Below are 13,733 nucleotides of genomic sequence, written 5' to 3' on the forward strand. Positions count from 1 at the left end.
CGGAAGAAAAAAGATTGAAGCTTCCAGAAATGGGTTCATAAGATTTAAGAAAAGAAACCATCTTAACATAAAAGTGCAAGGTGAGGCAGCAAGTGCTGATGTAGAGGCTGCAGCAAGTTCTCCCAGAGGTCCAGCTAAGATGATTAAGGAAGGTGACAACACTTAGCAACACATTTTCCATGTAGACTAAACACCCTTCTATTGGAAGAAGATGCTATCTGGGACTTTCATAGCTAGAGAAGAAAAGTCAGTGCCCGGCCTCAAAGCTTCAAAGGCCAGGCTGACTCTCTTGGTAAGGGCTAAGACAACTGGTGACTTTCATTGGAAGCCAGTGCTCATGGACCATTGTGAAAATCCTAGGGCCCTTCAGAATGATGCTAAATTTACTCTGCCCATGTGCTCTAAATGGAACAACAAAGCCTAGGTAATAGCATATCTGTTTACCGCGTGGTTTACAGAGTATTTTAAGCCCACTGATGAAACCTGCTTAGAGAAAAAGTTTCCTTTCAGAATATTACTGCTCATTGAGAGTACAAACCTGGAAATGTACAATCAGGTTAATGTTGGTTTCAGGTCTGCTAACACAACATGCGTTCTGCAGTCTATGGATCAAGGAGTAATTGTGACTTTCAAGTCTTATTATTTAAGAAATACATTTCATAAGGCCATAGTTGCCATAGATAGTGATTCCTCTGATGGATCTGAACAAAGTAAATTGAAAACCTTTTGGAAAGGATTTAACCATTCTAGATAGCATTAAGAATATTCATGATTCATGGGAAGAGGCCATTATCAGAATATCAATATTAATAGGTTGTTGGAAGTGGATTCCAACCCTCGTGGATGACTTTGAAAGGTTCGAGACTTCAGTGGAAGAAGTCACTGCAGATGTGGTGGAAATAGCAAGAGAATTAGAATTCGAAGTGGAGCCTAAAGGTGGGACTGAATTTCTGTAATCTCAGAATAAAACTTCAATGGATGAGGAGTTGCTTCTTATGGATGAGCAAACAAAGTGGTTTCATGAGATGGAATCTACTTCTGGTGAAGATTGTTGAAATAACAGCAAAGGATTTAGGATTAAACTTAGTTGATAAAGCAGCAGCTGGGTCTGAGAGCATAACTTGAATTTTTTTTTTTTAATGTTTATTTTTGAGAGAGAATGTGCACAATTGGGGAAGGGGCAGAGAGAGGGGGACAGAGGTTCTGAAGTGGGCTCTGTGCTGACAGCAGCGAGCTGGCTAAAGTTGGATGCTCAACTGACTGAGCCACCCAGGTGCCCCTGAATAACTCCAGTTTTGAAAGATGTTCTGCTGTTGCTAAAATGCTGTTAAACAGCACGTGTGCTATAGAGAAATTATTCATGAAAGGAAGAGTCTATCAATGCAGTACACTTCATTGTTGTCTTATTTTAAGAAATTGTCACAGTCCCCCAAGCTTCAGCAGTCACCACCCTGGTCAGTAAGCAGCCGTCAACATTGAGGCAAGACCCTCCACTAGCAAAAAGATTACAACTTGCTGAAAGCTGAAATGGTAGTTAGCATTTTTCAATAAGGTATTTTTTAATTAATGTATGTACATTTTTTTTACATATAATGCAATTGCACACTTAATAGACTACAGTGAAGTATAAACGTAACTTTTATATGTGCCGGGGAACCAAAAAAATTATTTGACTTGTATTGCAATATTCACTTTATTGTGGTGGTCTGGAACTGAATCTGCAGTCTCTCCAAGGTATGCTTGTATCCATCTATCACCTACAAAATACATACATATATTAGAAAGCATGATATCTCTGATTTGAATTCAACACCAATGTACATTTATCTGTATCTATTATCTACTGAAATATGTATGAGAACTCATCTCTGATTTGAGTTCAACATCAGAGAGTTCATTCTGGCCTTTCTTCTTCCTTTCTTTGTTTTGTCTGTAGCCTCAGAGTATATAGTCAAGATAGTGGTCTCCAAAGATGCTAGGTTAGTTCTTTTCCTCTGCATTCCTGTAAGTGGTTATGTTGTGCATTTGTAATGCAGTCCATTTGTCACTGATTGCATTTAATTTTGAATTACCCCCACATACTGGTTGATTTTAATTCTTTACTTTCTTGATTTTGTGAAACGTTACCATGGTTACAAATGTCAAAACTAGACACAAATGTGTATTTGGAGACCTGTCACTCCTTCTCTATTTCTTGTATTACAGATGTTCTGGCTGCCATAGATTTCTTGTACTCCTCGGTGCCTTTGCACACACTCTCTCTCTACCTAGAATGATGCTGTTCTCCTCTTCCTCCCTTGACCATCTTTAATCATTCAAAACCCATTTCAGTTCTTACCTGCTGTGGAAAGACTTCCTTTCCTCACCCTTTCTCCCCACTCCTCCTCCATGATAATTCCTGTGAATCTCTAGCTCCATAGCACTTGTGAATATTGTGTAACTGTTACAACATTTAATTTAAATTATTGACGCACAGGCTTGTCAGCTTCCTCTGTATAAGGCTTGTGAGCTCCTTAAAGATGGGAACATTATCTTTGCATTTCCAGCGTCTAGTGCGGTTTCTCACACTTATCAATTATGCAGTAAATGCAGTACAGTGAATGGGTTTCACTTTTTTTTTTTCATTTATTTTTTTCTTTACTCCTTTGCTCTTTATTTCACTCATGATACAAGCCCATACAAAGAGAGTGTGAATCCTTATAATGTGCCCATGGTCTTGTTGTCTATGGCAATTATGTATTCTCTGCCTTTCCCAATATATTTGGGCACAACCCTGGTAAGTTAATGGCTTCCTCTGATCCCTGGGATGTTAAGTATCTAAGTTTTAGACATAGTATAGATGGGTAAGATGAAGTCAAGATACAGAAACTCTTTGAAGTATGCAGACCTAGAAAGTCAAGACTATTTCATCTGTCAGGTTTGCTTCTTCAGTTTCAAAAACTGGAAGAAATTGTACTGGAAACAAATCTACTCAACAGTGGTTTTTTTTTTTTTTAAGTTTTTTTTTTTTTTAACTTTTATTTATTTTTGAGAACGAGAGAGACAGAGCATGAACGGGGGAGGGGCAGAGAGAAAGGGAGACACAGAATCGGAAGCAGGCTCCAGGCTCTGAGCCATCAGCCCAGAGCCCGACGCGGGGCTCGAACTCACGGACCGTGAGATCGTGACTCGAGCTGAAGTCGGACGCTTAACCGACTGAGCCACCCAGGCGCCCCTATTCAACAGTGTTTTAAGAGCCCTAGTTAGCTTTTAAAATGTCATTATTGTCCAAAGGGCACCTTCCAAATTGTGTTTCTAAACTGCTCACCTGACTTTTATTCTGTGTATAGATTACTTAGCAGATTATATTAAAATGTGGGGCTTATTTCTACCAATTTCTTCATCCACCATCTGTTACTTTCCTCTCTCCCTCTGGATTGCATTCCCTTCCTGCCACTCCTGTGTGTTCTGTCTCACAGCTCATTCTCCACAGCTCACCTGGGACTCAGAACAAAGGTTTGGTTGCTGGGCAGACATCACACTAGCTGAAGAGGGCCTCTAGGATCATGCGTCTTGAGGGCTCAAGGCTTGCTGCTGCATCAGAGTGGTTCATGTCCAGGGAACCCAGGCTTTGAGAAAACATCCATTTATACTGTTACGGAAACTGGTCTGGATCACCCGGCAGAAGAACTGAGCGGCACTTGGAGATCTTGGAAGGAGGGAGGTTTATTTTACACAGGTGGGCCCAGAAGAAATCATTCTCCGGAGATCTGAGCCCAGAGCATCAACCGAGGGGACAATTTATAGTCTGTTACTTCCGCATCCCTCAGTAGTAGTAATTTGGCACCTGTGGCAAGCAGGGTAGGAAGGAAATCCTGGAAGGGGAGTCTTCTGACAAGAACTGGATTCCCTTATCAGTCCTGTGGGCCATCTTATAACAGATTTTTCCCTAACAACACTACTGGCCTCTAGTGTATACTACTGGCCTTTATTCATTTAAAAAATAAATAAATAAAAAGTAAAATATCTTATTTTACTTAAAAAAAATTTTTTTTAATGTTTACTTTTGAGAGAGAGAGACAGGGAGAGAGAGAGAGAGAGAGAGAGACAGCACGAGCGGGCAAGGGGCAGAGGGAGAGAAGGAGAAACAGAATCTGAAGCGGGCTCCAGACTCTGAGCTGTCAGTGCAGAGCCCGACCTGGGGCTTGAACCCACAAACCATGAGATCATGACTTGAGCTGAAGTCAGATGTTTAACTAACAGGCTCCTCAAAATATTTTACTTTTAAAATCACGTATAACACATATTAAGTAAATCTTAAGTGAGCACTTTGATGAATTTTCCCAAATTGAACATGATCCTGAAACCACCGCGCAAATCAGGGAATCCGGTATTACTAGCCCACCAAAATTCCCTGTTCTGCTCTGATAAGGTTTTGGGGTGATGATGGGTTCAGAGCTGACGGCCAAGAAAGAATTCTTGAGACGTCTTTGGTGCAAAGCAAGGTGATTTAATGAAAGCACGGGGACAGTACCTGCGGGTAGAAAGTGCTGCACTGGGGTTGTGAAGAGTGACTGGTGATATACTGGAGTTGGGGGAGGTAAAGTCAAGAGGAAGTTTCTTAAGGGAATTTTCATATGCTAATGAAGACTCACAGGATACTGGAGGCCTGTGTGTTGTCAAGCTAAGGCTGTTTTTCCCTCTATCAAAGTATTAACGTTGCAGCAGTAGGGAGTTCTTGGATTTTAGGCTATTGATAAGATTGCCTTTTTTTTTTTTTTTTTTTTTTTTTTTTTGTAATTGCGCTAAGATATTTGTAAACTGACAGAGACTCTTATCAGTTTAACCTTAGTTTTCTGTCCTTTCCTTTGTTCTTGGGCAGCCAGGAGTGCCTGAGGAATGTCACATGTATCTCACCTGGGGGTGATGCTCTGCTAGCTTGTGCTTTGCTCCCAGCTTGCCTAATGCTCCCTCATCACACCCCTTTCTGATCTCTTCTTACTCCTCTTCCCACCTCAGAGGTAACTATTATCCTGACTTACATAGGTGTACCTGTTTTTGAACTTCATAAAATGTAATCATACGCTGTATTCTCTCATGTGTCTGTCTTCTGTCTCAACATTACGTTTGTGAGATTCATTTGTGTTGTTGCATTAGCGATGGTTCATATATATTTATTACTGTATAGTAGGCAAAGTACAGCCTGTGGCTGGTTGCTTGTTTTTGTAAGTAAAGTTTTATTGGAATACCGCCATACCCATTCATTTACCTATTGCCTATCTGTGTAAATGCACTCCAAATGCAAAGTTGAGTAGTTGAAGCAGGGCACCCAGACTGTTGGTCTTAAAAGCCAAAAATAGGGGCGCCTGGGTGGTGCAGTCGGTTAAGCGTCCGACTTCAGCCAGGTCACGATCTCGCGGTCCGTGAGTTCGAGCCCCGCGTCAGGCTCTGGGCTGATGGCTCGGAGCCTGGAGCCTGTTTCCAATTCTGTGTCTCCCTCTCTCTCTGCCCCTCCCCCGTTCATGCTCTGTCTCTGTCTGTCCCAAAAATAAAAAAAATAAAAAAAAAAAACATAAAAAAAAAAAAAAAAAAAAGCCAAAAAATATTTACTATGTTGCCCTTGCAGAAAAAGCTGACTGACCTCTGCTGTATAGTATTTTGTTGTGTGTAGACTCCACAATTTATTTGTTACTGAGTTTCGGTTATTACAACGAATGCTTCTTTGACCATTACTGTGTGTCTTCGAGGCTATGCGTCTGCATTCCCTGGGAGTGGAATTGTTGGGCCACATTGTATGTTTATCTTCTGCTTTATTAGATACCACTCAACAGTTTTCTAGTTCACACCCCCACTAGCAGAGCATGAGAGCTGAATTGCTCTATGTCCTAAGACTTGGTATAGCCATCTTGATCAGTATGTAATTTTATCTCATTGTGGCTTTAATATATATGGTAAATGGTAATGAATTAGGTTATGCACCTGCCTTTTCATATGCTTATTGACCATTTGGGTTATCTCCTTTAGGTGGCCTATCTTTTTATTATTTTATCAGAGTTCTTTATATATGCTGAATGAGTCCTTTAGTAGATACATGAATTGCAAGTATCTTCTTCTGAGACTTGTACCTTCATTCATTCATTCATTCATTCATCCATTTGCTTATTTAGTTTTTTTTTTTTAGAGAGAGAGAGAGAGCACTAGTGAGCCAGCAGCAGAGAGAGAGGGAGAGTGTGGAACCCGAAGTGGGGCTTGAACTCATGAACCGTGAGATTATGACCTGAGCTGAAGTTCCATGCTTAACCAATTGTGCCACCAAGGTGCTGCCCCTGAGACTTACACCTTTATTCTTTTTTTAAAAAAACACAGTACTCATTTATTATTACCACTTTCCATGGGTCAGAAGCCCAGGCATGGCTTAGTTGGATCCTCTCCTTGGAGTCTGATGCTGCTGCAAAGTGTAAGCCGAGCTGTGTCCTCATCTGAAAGCTTGGCCAGGGAAGAATCTATTACCAGCCTCATTTCAGTTGTTGGCAGAAGTCATTTCCTTGTGGCTGTTTGTGTGTGGGCCCAGCTTCTCAGTGGCCATCTGCTGGAGGCCACCCTTTGACCCTAGAGGCTACCTGTGGTTCTCTGCCTTCTGGCTCTCTCCAAAGGCAATTCCCAACGTGGTTTTTTGCTTCCTCAAGGCCAAGAGAAGGATCCCTCACTGTCCAGTCTTCTGAGACAGTCTTTTATAGCATAATCATGGGAGTAACATCCCATCAATGTTGCCATATTTTGTTAGTTAGAAGCAGGTTACAGATTGCACCTACACTTAGGGTTGGAGATTATACAAGGGTATGGATCATTGAAAGGTCAATTTAGGGTATATCCACTTCTTTCTTTCTGTCTCCTTATCTCCCTTCTCACTACCCCTCTTCTAAGACCAGCCAGAAATTCTGTCCTCCTTGTGTTTCTTTTTCTTTTTTTCCTTTTCAGTGTTCTCTGTTTTTATTTAAATTTTTAATATTTTATTTATTTATTTATTTATTTATTTATTTATGTTTAGTTTTCTTTTTCTTATTTTTTATATTTACATCCATATTACTTAGCTTATAGTGCAATAATTTCAGGAATAGAATTCAGTGATTCATCACCTACATAAAACACCCAGTGCTCATCCCAACAAGTGCCCTCTTCAATGCTCCTTGCCCATTTAGCTTATCCCCCTGACCCACAACCCCTCCAGCAACCCTCAGTTTGTTCTCTGTATTTGTTTAAAAATTTTTTCAATGTTTATTTACTTTTGAGGGACAGAGAAAGACAGAGCATGAATGGGGGAGGGGCAGAGAGAAAGGGAGGCACAGAATCCGAAGCAGGCTCCAGGTTCTGAGCTGTCAGCAACAGAGCCTGATGCAGGGCTCGAACTCATGAACCCTAAGATCATGACCTGAGCCAAGTTTGGGTGCTTAACGAAATGAGCCACCCAGACGCCCCTGTTCTCTGTATTTAAGAGTCTCTTTCGTTTTGTCCCCCTCCCTGTTTTTATGTTATTTGTGCTTCCCTTCCCTTATGTTCATCTGTTTTGTATCTTAAATTCCACATGAATGAAGTCATATATTTGTCTTTCTCTGACTAATTTCACTTAGCATAATACCCTCCAGTTCCATCCATGTAGTTGCAAGTGGCAAGATTTCATTCTTTCTGATTGCCGAACAATACTCCATTGTATATATATGCCACATCTTCTTTATCCATTCATCCATCGATGGACATTTGGGCTCTTTCCATACTTTGGCTACTGTTGATAGCACTGCTATACACATTGGGGTTCATTCCTATATCCTTTGGATACATGCCTAGTAGTGCAATTGCTATTGTCATAGGATAGTTCTATTTTCAATTTCCCTCATGAGGAGCCTTCATACTGTTTCACAGAGTGGCTGCACCAGTTGGCATTCCCTTGCACCTTTTCTTTTTAATGGTGTTTTTATTTCTATGAACCTGAAGGTGATCATAATATGCCACCCCAAAATATGCTACTTTGGCGCAAGGATTATCTTGAGTGAAGGAAACTGAGCAATAGCAGATGCAGGAAGAGTTTTCTGTCGTTCCCCTGACAATGGGGCATAAATTTCCATTTGTCAAGGTGCATCCCGTCTCTGTGCCTGGAAGAGGAGAACCCTTCTTACCACTGGAGAAACTTCAGTCTGTATAATCTTACTAAACAGTCCTATCTACCATACATTTCCTGGTCATCTTTCCAGTTATCATCCTTAGGAGCCCAATCCCCCTTTCCCTGTTTAGTCACTTCTCCACAATTTATTGCCCGTTGTTCAAATGGTATTTAAGCCCCTGAGTCAGACTGCTTCTTTGGGTTTTAACTTTTTTTCTGTGACATCCCCATGCGTGTAGAAATATTAACATAAACCCTTTCTCCTGTTAATTTGTCCTTGTTAGTTTAATTAGCAGGCCTCTAGAAACTGAACATGAGAGGGTAGAGAAAAAAATTCCTCCCTACAAACTAGATGCCAACAACATGGCTGAATCTTACATACACTGAGGAAGGTGACATTCGACTTGGTATTTGTAGCTATCCTCAGCCCTGTCAGGGCACAGCATCCCGAGGAAACCTCACAGCAGAGATCGACTTTTATGTTTTTAAGTTCTTCTCAATTAAGAGTGTGCTTTGCTGTATTGTTATTTGTCCTGAGGTCTGAATAGAGAAAAAGTTCTCATCTTTTATTTTCAAATATTCACAGCCTTTCCAGGGTTGTAGAGTCCCTAGTTGTGTGGGTGTGTTTCTTTAGTGTTCTGTGGTATGCTGAATATTCAAAGTGTTAATAAACACGCAGTATCAGATATTTGAATCCACTTTGTATATTTTTTCTGAGAACTCTTCCTTCATATCTCTGAGTTTAGAAATTTAGAAATTAATGGAAGCTGATTTATCTAACTTTAATTTGCAGTAATGTGAGTAGTGTTTTCTAAGGGGTGGACTACATGATTTTTGAGATCCTTTTAATAATTCCGTTTTTGTTTCAGTTTTACAAATAGCAGTCCAAGGCAATATTAGTTGATTAAAATGTATTTAGCTTGTTTGATGATAGATGCAGATGATTTGAACTTGAAAATATTGAGAGATACTCTAATATTACAGATGTTTTCTCTGACTTCTGTTTTAAATGCAGCTGCCTACTTGCAAAGGCTGGTTTGTCTCTTTCAGAAAAATGATGAAACTTTTTGTTTTGCAGCTATTTTCTTTTAGTGAAATTTCTTTTGTACTTAGCTGTTGTTTTCCTGTTTTTGAACTGTTTTCTAACTATTTTATATTTTTCTTTTCTTTTCAGGTTATTCATTGTTAATGTGAATGATGTTTAAATTTCTGCAGCCATAACACAAGAATATAGTAAGTGCTATCCTGTACTTCCTATGACCTACCTGCTTTAAAATGAGTTGACTTTGTGTCTTTAAGTTGGAGCAGTGGAAATACAGAAACGTTTTTTTTTAAATCTACTTTCCTCAAAGGGATCAATTCATTTGGTCGTCTGCTTTTTGAGTCTATAGCCATGTATATAAATTCCTAACGACAGTGATTAATTTCATCTTCAGATGAACACAGTATTGTTCAGGCTGTTCCCAGTAAATATCAGCAGAGCAGACATTAGGGTTGGATCCGTATCCTGCATCCCATTTATCTCCCATGTAGGAGCTCCAGGGTAGTCCCCATTAGAGGCAGTCCCATCCCTGCTTTGTCCACGAGTGACTCCTCAGCCAGTGTTGGCTGTCACCTGGAGGGAAGGATGGTTTCAGGAACGGCCCAGTAATCCTGCCCTGGCAGATGAGACTCCTGGGCAGGTCTGCCAGGAACTTCTGGCAGAAGTCGTCTCATACTTAAAACAGGGCTAGAGGAAGAGCCTGCCGCTCTGTCTCTCTCTTCCTCTGGGTGTTGTTACGTGCTGGCATGAGATCTGCTGTGGCTGCAGCCTGAGCAAGAAGCCACACAGGGTGGAGGACAGAGAAGCAAGCCCCGAAGCCTCCAGAAGTCCAGGCCTTTGAGCCAGTGCATTTCCTTTTTGTTTAAGCCAGTTTACGTTGGGAGCCAAAACATCCTAAGTGATTCACTTAAACTCCATTTTATTTTTAGTAATCCATTAGTTTCTCCCTGGGGAATGTGGGAGTAATTGCAAAGCAAGGCAAAATAATACCATTAAATTAAACTGGCAGGGCGTGCTGGTGTTGACTGGCATCCTCGGGCGGCACCCTCTTCCCTCTCAACAGTTAACAGATAGAGTGATTTAGTATTCAAAGACAGGAGAATAAAATCTATCGCTTTCACTGTCTCTTTTCCCTCCGGAAGGTTTTGCCTTGTAATCAACCCACTTGGGCTGTGAGCTCTGAAGAGGGTCTTGGTCTGCCCGCCTGAAACCAGCTCCTTGTGTAGGTGCATACTTGGCGGTGTGGACCTGCTCTGTGTGTCTTACAACCATCTGTGGTCAAATTTCTGATTCCTTGTTTGAAAAGTTGATACTGGGGCGCCTGGGTGGCTCAGTCAGTTGGGCGTCCGACTTCAGCTCAGGTCATGATCTCATAGTCTGTGAGTTCGAGCCCCACGTCGGGCTCTGTGCTGACAGCTTGGAGCCTGGAGCCTGCTTCGGATTCTTTGTCTCCTCTCTCTGCCCCTCCCCTGCTCATGCTCTGTCTCTCTCTGTCTGAAAAATGAATAAAAACATTAAAAAAAAAAGTTGATATGAATATTTCAGATATAAAAACAATAGCATCAGGAATAATACAACAAATACCCATATGTACTTTCCTACAATACCCTGGAGAAATGGAATATTTGCCAATTCTGTGGTGCAGTTAAACATCCAGGGTAATGCGCCCTAACAGCAGTGCCTTTCTCTACCTCCAAGGAACCACTGTCCTGATTTTATTCTTTCTTTTTCTCATGCGTTTTTGTCTGTGCCTTTATCACATTTGTGTAATACAACTTTTTGTATGCTTTTTAACTTGAGGTAAATGTAGATACTGCATGCATTTGTTCTTTAAAATCACAGAGGAGTTGAGAGTAAATTCAGGATCGTGGCAAGAGGCTACAGATTTGTTCTGAGACACTTGTCAAAAGATCTTTTATTACTAGATGTCCTAATGATCTATAATAAATCAGAGACTTTAGGGGTGCCTGGATGGCTCAGTCGGTTAAGCGTCTGACTCTTGATTTTGGCTCAGGTCATGATCTCACGGTTTGTGAGTTCGAGCCCTGCGTGGGGCTCTGCGCTGACAGTGGGGAGCCTGCTTGGGGTTCTCTCTCTCCCTTTCTCTCTGCCCCTCCTCGGCTCACTGGCTCACTCCCTCGCTCTTCAAAATGAACGTTTAAAAAAAAAATGTGTTAGACTTTAAATTGTGGAGTTTAATCAACATGTAGACAGCTTTTGATCTTGGTTTCTGTAATTTGGGGTTGGGTTTGCTGGTGAGTTCCTTTTCTTCACCTGCTTCTGCACCCCTGTGCCCCTCCGGCGTGTGTGGGACCAACTGGGTCATGACTGGGCTTTTCAGAGTATATTGGTTGCTTCTTTATTTAAGTAGCTCTAATCATCCCGCGGTCCGAGTGCGTGCTTTTGGCCACCTTAGGTAAATGTGCATTTTCCTGCCGTCGTGCCTGCTGAGTTTACTTCTGGGCTTTCTAAACTGTTGGTTCGTTTGTTGTACTGGTGGCAGCAGTTCTGGGAGAGGCACCCACACCTATGAACAGGTTGGGAAGCACGGTATGTACTTTGGAACATAGTACCGCAGTCACTTGTTCTGTCTCGTTCTTTCCATTGGTGTCCCAACTGGAGTCTTGGAGATCATTTTGTAGCATGCTTGTCTGAAATACATCTTCGGTCATTTAACTTCTGCAGTCAAATAACTCTTTCTTTTGCTCTTGGAGAATTCATATTACCCCTTACTCTTGTTTGGAATGTGGCCTCCACAGAACTGAATAGTCACTTCCATTCAGAGATCATTAATCCTTTCAATTTGAGGGCATAATTACTGATAAAGTGTCAGAGGAAGATTTATGACCATCAGAAGAGAATTTCTCCCCCCTCCTCCACCCCAGGACGTTATTTTTGTTTAAATGTTTAACATGTGGGGGGAAAAAAAAGTAAGCTCAAAAGATATTTTCTCCTTAATTCATGTACGTTGTATACATGTTACGGAAAGGAAAACAGTAACATCTTTTGTTGAAATAAAATCGGAGGTTTGTGTGCTAGGTGCCGTGCATTTTTCTGTTGCAAAAGAATGGGTCCTTATATTAGTTTTATTTAAATGTGACTATCTATAGCTTTTTTTTCCCTTCAGTGTGGGCCCAGGATCTTAAATTAAAATGTTGCCAATGTGAGAAGATTATAGCCATCAATGGAAACACCCAATCAATGAGGGCCCTTGTAAAAAGAGCTACTCTTCTACTGGAAGACCAGATTTCAAGATAGTGCGCCATATTGTATGTTATGCCAAATATAAACACAATAAATGTGCGATATTTAAAATATAATCTTATAGTATGTTTTTAAAAATGTTTATTTAGTTTTGAGAGAAAGAGCAGGGAAGGGGCAGAGAGAGAGAGGGAGACAGAGAATCCCAAGCAGGCTCTGCACTGTTGGTGCAGAGCCCAATGCGGGGCTTGAACCCGGGAACTCTGAGATCATGCCCTGAGTCGAAACCAGGAGTCTAACGCTTTAATTGACTGAGCCACCCAGGCGCCCCTGATAGTATGTTTTATATGCATTTTCTTATTTTAAGAATTTAGTGTTACAGTTGCTTTTTAAGGGAAGAAGCCTGTTGAAATTTTTCTTTGAGAAATCAGTACTGTGAACTGATGTTTTTGGTCGTGTGTGTGTGTGTGTGTGTGTGTGTGTGTGTGTGTGTGTGTATGTAATGACATCTTATTTGTTTTTTTTTATATAAAGGGATTTGTAGACTTGGCTTGATTTTATACCTCAGAATGAAACGGTGCCTTTGTGGGGGATGGTCCATGGGGCTGAGAGAACTGCTAGACAGTGACTCAGATGTGTAATTGGGTCTTGCTCTCCGCACCCTTGTTGACTTGAAAGCACTGGCCATAGACCATTTAGTCTGGGAAAGCAATACATGAATCATCTAAATTGGCACAAATTATTTGGAATGCTACTAAATGTTTTTTGCTCTTTATTCTGATTGAGGGAATGAGAAAGGGAGACTTGTTCTTTGAGTTTGAAAGTCCTCTAGAGGATACATATACATTTATGGAAGCAGATTTCTTTCCTAGATAGAATGGAAGGCAGTGGAATATTTGACATTTGTATGACAGTTTCAATTTTGTGGGTTTGTTTTAGAATATTCCTCCAAGCTCTATATATCCTTACCTTTATGAAGAAGGTGGTGAACTGTTGCCTGTTAGGAAGGGGAATCCGGGGGTGCGGTCTTGCTGTCTGGAGCTTCAGCTTAACCTCCACAGCACAACTGGGGTAAGGGGAAAATCCTACAAGTTTATGTTGTGTTTATTTTGTTTCCTCCTAACTTGTCCCACTCATCAATATCTTGCATTTTTAGGATGGAATTTTGTTCTCCTTTTCTTCCCTTTCTCAAAGTGAAGGGTCAGTAGACTTGTTGAGACCTGTTAGGCATCTGGCAATGGAAGTGGGTGAAAACCATTTTTTTTTATCTTCACTAGATAATAATTTCAGTGTATTTTATGGCAAAAACTTTAAAATGATCATATTCGTTCTAAAGTAGAGGACATTTATGAGTCA

General features: G+C 40.9%; 1 protein-coding gene across 10 annotated transcripts in view; it reads left to right on the forward strand.

The window, feature by feature from the left end:
- The window catches only part of SIPA1L1 (signal induced proliferation associated 1 like 1), a 365,694-nt gene that overhangs the window by 171,279 nt on the left and 180,682 nt on the right, over window positions 1–13,733 (forward strand). For all 10 annotated transcript variants that reach the window (XM_058739522.1, XM_058739520.1, XM_058739519.1 and 7 more), the window contains one exon: window positions 9,309–9,367. The gene's annotated coding sequence lies outside the window, so the exon portion shown is untranslated. The remainder of the gene's footprint in view (window positions 1–9,308; window positions 9,368–13,733) is intronic.

This window comes from Neofelis nebulosa, chromosome 7 (assembly GCF_028018385.1).
Source record: "Neofelis nebulosa isolate mNeoNeb1 chromosome 7, mNeoNeb1.pri, whole genome shotgun sequence".
NCBI classification, from domain to species: domain Eukaryota; kingdom Metazoa; phylum Chordata; class Mammalia; order Carnivora; family Felidae; genus Neofelis; species Neofelis nebulosa.